The following is a 7,659-nucleotide window of genomic DNA, read 5'->3' as shown; positions in this document are numbered from 1 at the left end:
TAGGACTGTCTCAGTGCTAAAACCTTTTCTGAATCCTGATTGGTACTTTGGTACTTAAAGCAGTATATAAAGTCATAATAAACTTGAAACTAATGACATCTAACTCAACTATGCCTATTCTCTGCCCCTAACCATGCTTACTTTTTTAGAGAGGCAGCTTTAGGTGTGGGAGAGCACCTCCACAGTGATTAATGTTTTTTTATTGATTGACTGAAAACTAGCACAGGCAATTACTATGCCGATTAAGCCCTTATACACACAGGTTGTCACCAATAGCCAGCCCCACCATAGGTCAGAAAACCAGCAAGGAAGACCCTAAGCCCAAGCAGAAAGTTCTAGGGGACAGGAATAGTCCTGGAACAGGAGTTTATTTGCCCTTAAACAAGCACACAGTTAAACAGCATTCAGAGACAGGTTTTACACCCATTTCTGAGAGGATGGCATACAGAGGGGGTGAGGTAAACACCACAGAGCAAGCAGTGAGGAAACTAATTAATCAAACTCAATGAGAATGGCTGCTAGCTCCTGTGCTGAGGATAAACAGGCTGTTCTTTCACAGTTAAAGAGGCTCTCCAGACTCTCGAGACTTCCCAGCTCCAGTGAGAACCTCAAACATGGCAGCTGCATTCCTTAACCAAAGGCAGAGAATCTGATTCCAGGCACACAGCAGAAAACTGCAAGTAAGATCAGAAAGATAATGCTTTTCAGGGATTAAGCCAGTCCCGTAGTAGCCTAGCTGAGGAAATTCTGTCTGACTTTGAAGGAAGCTTAGTGGGGTCAGAAATGTCCGTGGAGCAGAGTGAATGTGGGAGTGTGTTTGATGATTCCTTATCAGGTGAAGATATGGTTTGGTAATAGGGAATTGAAAGCCTAAAGTAACCACTGGTGTGAACAGTACAGTAGGCCTGTCCTGCAGCATACCTTCTGGAAACCTAATAGCGAGAGAAGGCACGCCATCCTATCCTAGCTGCTGGACAGGCCCACCATACTGTTCAGACCCAGTGGCCCTGGGATTCCCTGCCACACAGGAGGTCTGGGTTTAATTCCCAGCCAATGCCTGAAGGTCAAAGGTGGTCTTTTGTCTATTACATGATTTTCAGAAGGCGCACTACCTTATCCTAGCTGCTGGAGAGGCAAACCATACTGTTCAGACCCAGTGGCCCTCAGTGCTAGGTGAGGCTATGGCTGGTCTCCTGTAAGCCAAGCATTGGTGGTTCAGTGGTAGAATTCTTGCCTGCCACGCAAGAGGCCCAGATTCAATTCCTGGCCAATGCAGCTGGACTCTACATTTCCTATCCATCCTCTCTCTGGAATGCTTTGCTGCTCTGGCATGGCAATAGAAGGGGTTTTGTCTAGTCCCTGCTGTTCTAGTAAGGTTCTCTCTTTCTTAAGTATGGAGGGTTTTAAAAAAAAACAAACATTGCAAATAACACATACTTCTGCAAACAGCAGAGTCAGGATAGAAAGCCACCCCCCACCCATCCCCTGCATTTCCCAAACCCAACCCCAATACCCAGAGTTGACATTGGGAACAGCAGATACATATGAAGAGGACCAGTGGAAGCCACAAAATTCTGTTCCCTATGATCAGCTCTCCAAAGTTCATAGACACTCCAAACCTTATAATATAAAGGCAATGTTCGCTGTCTAGTTGCAGTTAGTTTATACATCAATTGAACATAGTCTAGTTGGCAAAGCAAGGCCTGTGAGGGAGGTAAGTTTGGGGAACGCCAACAATGGGCTAATGCCAAGTGTGCAGTAGTGAAAATAAACACGGCCAGATGATGTTCTTGTGGTGAGTATCCAAGTATAGCAGAGTTCAACAACTATACAAATGCCCCACCATATACCAGAAATCTTTGACCATTGGGCAGGCCCACCAAATGTGCCAGAAATCCCCCAGTTGATCAACAAGTCCCTGAGGAGTAACCATAAATCTGCAGCAAACGCTGTGGTGTCATATGCCACCTATATCTTATAGTCATTTTCTATGAAGGAGGCGGACAGGGGGATAGTAAAGAATGACTTAAAAACTAATTTCCAAGAAGAAATTAGTCCCTCTGGTCCTAAGTCTGCCTCCCATTGCAATTTATAGGGGTCAACCGGATCCTCACTGAGGAGCGCTCGATACAAACATGAGACACCCCCATGCCCAGTTCCCCTCTTAAGCGCCTTCTCCAGCATGTTTTCCCCTAACTCAAGATCCCAAAAAGCTCGCTTGCATAAGAATATTCATAATGGTCAGGGAGGCCATATTCCTCCTGTAAATAACTAAAAGACCTTATATCACCATCATGCCAAAGTTGATCCAAGGTGCGCAACCCTGCCTTCACCCAGCAAAACTGAATGGGATCCTCACCCCCAGGGGCAAAACCATAGAGAAAACTAATTAGAGTGAGGGTAAAGTAGAAATGCTCAGGAAACATTTGCCTAAGTACTGTATACCAAGCACCCAGGATCACTCTCAAAAATGTTTTTTTTACGGAGAGCCTATATCCGGAAGGAAAGCTTGTTCCATATAAACCAAAGGCCGATCTGTATAGGTAATCCATGGCATAATATGCAATATAGTGCAACTTTATAATAGAGTGCAAAATGGGGTACCCCCATTCCTCCTCTGAACTTAGCTTGATATAAAATCGCTCTGCTTACCCTAGGGGGCTTTTTACACCAAATATAGGCAAGCACCTTCTGGGTTAGTGAGCGAAAAAAAATACCTGAGAGATCGCAATAGGAAGGGCCAGAAACAGATAAAGTAATTTAGGCAATGACATCATTTTAATGGCTGTTATACACCCTAGCCAACCCAAGGTCAGTCCTTCCCACCTATCCAGTTCCTCAAAGAGCTGCTGCAACAACCTCAGGTAATTAGCCTCATATAGGTGGCCATGGTCTAGGGTCAAATAAACTCCCAGGTATTTAATCGATTTATCAGACCATTGAAAGGGAAACTTAGATTGTAAAGCCTGCTTCTGGCCAGCATCCACATTAATATCCAAAATGTCAGATTTCTCCTTATTAATCTGAAATCCAGAAACCACCCCATAGCTAGCCAGGGCATTTGTTAGGTTCATCAGGGAGAACTCCAGGTTTTGTATGAATAACAAAATATAATCCGCAAATAACAAAATCTTATACTTACAATCTCGCGTTGAGACTCCCAAGATCCCCTCATGTTTGGGTATCAGGCAGGCCAACAGTTCAATCGAGAGGGCAAAAAGAAGGGAAGACAGCGCACATCCCTGCCTCATACCCCTCTCCAATTCCATAGGCTCTGTCAATCTACTGTTGATTTTGAGGCAGGAGAGCAGAACTACATAGAGCAAGTGGATCCAGTGAAGAAAAGCACACTCAAATCCCATTTTATTAAGAATGATAAACAGGAAACACCAACTAACCATATTGAACGCCTTTTCAGCATCCAAACAGAGGACCAGGGTAGGGATTCCTTGCTCCCATACCTGCCACATGAGATGTAACGCCAATTTAATATTATCAAAAGTTTGGCGTTGCCAAATAAAGCCAGCCTGATCCTCATGGATCAATATAAGGAGTATATGCTGCAGGCGCTGTGCCAGTAATTTAGTAAAAAAATCTTATACTCCGTATTTAAAAGGGAGATGGGACGATATGACCCACAACTAGTGGGAGGTTTCCCAGGTTTAAGAATAAAGGTCACAGCCGCTGTCCGCCAAGATTCAGGCAATTCCGAGGTTGTACTCAAGCTATTAAATTACTCTGGTTAACAGAGGGGCCAACACTCCTTTAAAGCTTTTATAAAAGCTATTCGTGAAACCATCCAATCCTGGGGAAATGCCTACATGAAGACCCTCTATAACAGTGGTCTCAAACTCAAACCCTTTGCAGGGCCACATTTTAGACTTGTAGGTACTTGGACGGCCTCAGAAAAAAATAGTTAACGTCTTATTAAAGAAATGACAATTTTGCATGAGGTAAAATTCTATATTTATAAACCTTTCCTTTTGGCTAAGTCGTAATAATAATATTATAATTATAGCTAAAGAGACATGATCAAGAAACGGTTTTATTTTACTTTTGTGATCATGATAAACATACCGAGGGCCTCAAAATAGTACCTGGCGGGCCGCATGTGGTCCCCGGGCCACGAGTTTGAGACCACTGCTCTATAACATCCTCCACCTCCGATTGAGTAATAGGGAATGAAAGCTGTATCCTCTCTCCCTCGCCCACTTTAGCAAAGAGATCTACTCTAGGAAGTCCCGCATAGTAGATTTGGATGCTAAATTCTCTGCCTGATACACCACCTTATAATAGGCCAAGAAAGGCTCTGCAATAGCCTCTTCAGACGACATGGTGGTCCCCTCTGGAGCTGATATACAGTGGAGTGAATTATATTACACACATTTTGTCTTTTAAGTTAAAAATAGTGTATAACAATACACAGGGGAACAAAAAGTTCATATAACAAATACATGACTTTAAAAACAGACGGGACTAGAAGGGTAAGTAGGATAGAAATACAATAATTGGAGGCAAATGAGACAATCAAGGAGAATTACAAGAGGAGGGGTTTTTGTTTTTCGTTTAAAAAAGGATGGATTTATGGTTTGGTTTGGTTGTTTTTACGATGTCTAGCAGTCAAATGCATCTTTAAAAAGAAAGCATTTTTAACTGACTTTTAAATCTGTCAATTTCTCTTTCCTCCCTTAAGTAGATTGGCAAGGAATTCCACAATTGAGGGGCCACGACAGAAAAAATGTATTGTCTTCGTGTATTAATGGTTTTAAGTGATGGAACGGTTAGCAAATGTTGGTCATTAGACCGAAGAATTCTAGTGGAGGCATAGGGAATTAGAATCTTGTCAATAAAAGCTGGAGACTTATAGAGTTGGGCCTTAAATGATAACAGACATATTTTGTAAATTATTCAATGCGATACTGGGAGCCAGTGAGATTTTTTAAGAAGCAGTGAGACATGGTCAAACTTTTTTGCATTCATGATAATTTTAATAGAAGCGTTTCAAATTAGCTGTAAATGTCTGATCTCTTTTTGAGTAATACCCTTGAATAAGGCGTTACAGTAATTGATTTTAGAAATGATCAATGAATGTATTAGGCTTGTTGTAATTTCTGTAAGGTAATTGCCAGAAAGGTCCATTCTAAATCGCGCAGTTGGACCCGCAATACATGAGCACTCTTGCTCAAAGGAAATCCCCTGGACCCTCCCTCAAGGCCTTGCAGCTCTTCCCTAATTGCAGTTTTCTTAGCAAGCTTAGTTCAGGTAATGTGGGTGCAATTATGATCACTGCTTTAAGGACCTCCCACAATAACACTGGATGAATATCTTTGTCATTAAATTCTAAATATACTGTTATATCAGTAGCTATCAATTTCAGATTACTGGAATCCAGCAGGAGAGCATCGTAAATCTCCATGGTGCTCTCTGTTGAGCTTCTCCTCCCTCTTTCAAGTTCAATAAGATCGGTGCATGATCAGAGTAAACACTACTAGTTATTTCACAAGACTGTACCCTTGTCCCAGTAGACTCTTCCAGAAGCCAAAAATCAATCCAGGAAGAGGAACTATATAAGGACAAATAGTAAGTATAAGCCCAATCAGTCAGATGGAGATGCCTCCAAGTATCCTGCAAATCCCAATGTCTCATGAAGGACCTGATGCGCTCTTGGTCCAACTGAATTAACCTCCCTAAGATGAAGTGTGAGATTAAAATCGCCACCCACTAACAGGACCCCCCTCAACACACCACTGTAACTGGCTTTCCAGTCTGATAGAACTCCCTGTCCCTTGTTCGGGGCATATATATTGACTAAAGTATATAGGCACCCAGCCAGTTGTATCAACAAGATCAAGCATCTTCCCTCTGGATCTCTCACCACTTTTTTTTACATTCTGGGACCAATTCCCTCGCCAGTAATATACCCACCTTCCTTTTTTTCTGGTTAGCTGCATAAGCCGCCAAATATATTTTGGGGAATCGGGCATGCCGAAGCAAATGTTCATGTCTCTTTATAAAAATTGTTTCTTGAATAAATACTATATGGGCCTTCAAACTAGAGAGCTGCACGGGAACGGGGACAACGGGAATCCCGATGGACCGGTGGGGATCCCATAGATTCCCCTTTTGGGTCATGGGGATCCCATGCAGACACCCCCTCGGGTCACAGGGATCCCATGGGGACACCTCCTTGGGTCATGGGGATCCCATGGGGACACTCCCTCATGGTCTCGGGGATCCTGCGGGGTTGGAGGGAGCTCAGTTGTTGCCCTCCATCTGGTCTTCTATGCAGCGTACAGCGCTCCCAACATGCCACCAATAGCCGACCTGGAAGTCTTCCCCTGACATCAGAGCTGACATCGAAGGGAAGGCTTCATGTCAGCCACGTGCAGCGTGCAGGGCCCACTGCCCTGCAAAGAAGTATGGCTGGAAGGTATACTCTTGCAGGGGGGGAGGGCAGAAAAGGTGGAAGCGAGCGAGTGGGCACGCATGCATTGCAACAAGGAGGAAGCACGTTGGGACATGGGAGGAGCCCAAAGGCAGGACACAGAAGGGAGGGAGTGCATTTTTGGATACAGAAGGCATGAACTTGGGAGAGAGGATGGAGGAAGGGAGGGAAAGAGATGCTGAGGTGGGGGAGAGAATAGAAAGGGAGAATTGGGCGCGAGTATGTCAGTGAGAGGGGAAAGAGATGGGGTACACGGGGAATGGAAGAAAGAGGAGACTTTTTGGTCATAGGGAGGGAGTGAGGTACAGATGATAGGGAAGAGAAAGATGAGAAGGAGAAATGTTGTGGAAAGGGAACATTACATTACATTACTGATTTCTGTTCCACCTCAACCTTGCAGTTCTGGGCGGATTACAAAAGAGATAACTGGACATTTCCAGGATAATTACAGAGAGAATTCTGGTCATTTCCAGGAGAAGTTACAAGAATAATGGAGCTGTATATTTCAAGAGCTACAAGATGATGTACAAATAGGAAATAGTGCAGATCCAGTATATATACCGTTAGGGAAGCAGTTGACATGCTTGAGGCTAAAGAGAAGGGAACTGGTGAAGGGGGGAGTTGCGTTGAGGGGGGTCCGGTTGGGGTTAAGCCATCTGTATAAATTTTTTGAATAGGTGGGTTTTGATTTCTTTGTGAAAATATTTGTAGTTGTTTGTTGTTATCAGCAGGTTGGGGATAGTGTGGTCCAGTTTCGCTGCATGCGTCACCAGCAGACTGTCAAATATCTTCTTGCGCTGGGTGCCTTTGAGTGGGGGGTAGGTAAAAGGGGTCTTAGTTCTTCTTTGCCTAGTGGTGGCGTTTTGGTACAGGCGGTTGTTTAGGTAATTGGGGGCTGTGCCATTTATTGCTTTGAATAATAGACAGTATAGTTTGAATTGAATTCGTGCTTGCATTGGCAACCAGTGTGAGTCCAGGTAGGCTGCAGTGACGTGGTCAAATTTTCTCAGTGAGTAGATTAATCTGAGTGCAGTGTTTTGGATTGTCTGTAGTTGTTTTATCATTGTTGCAGGGCAAGGCAGATAGAGTATGTTGCAGTAATCCAATAGACCTAGGATTGGACTACTAGCTTATATTGCTCTTTGTCGAAGAATTTTCTGATTTTTCTTAAATTGCGCATGGTTAGAAATGCTTTCTGGGTGGTCTTGTTGATT

General features: G+C 43.6%; 1 non-coding gene across 1 annotated transcript; it reads left to right on the top strand.

The window, feature by feature from the left end:
- The first annotated feature begins 1,204 nt into the window (after positions 1–1,204).
- TRNAG-GCC lies at positions 1,205–1,275 on the top strand. The gene has a single exon. It is a non-coding gene; the product is annotated as a tRNA-Gly (tRNA).
- The last annotated feature ends 6,384 nt before the right edge of the window (positions 1,276–7,659 follow it).

Source organism: Geotrypetes seraphini, chromosome 8 (assembly GCF_902459505.1).
Source record: "Geotrypetes seraphini chromosome 8, aGeoSer1.1, whole genome shotgun sequence".
Lineage (NCBI taxonomy): Eukaryota > Metazoa > Chordata > Amphibia > Gymnophiona > Dermophiidae > Geotrypetes > Geotrypetes seraphini.
Note: the sequence above shows the minus strand (reverse complement) of the source record. Positions and strands in the feature narration are given on the sequence as shown.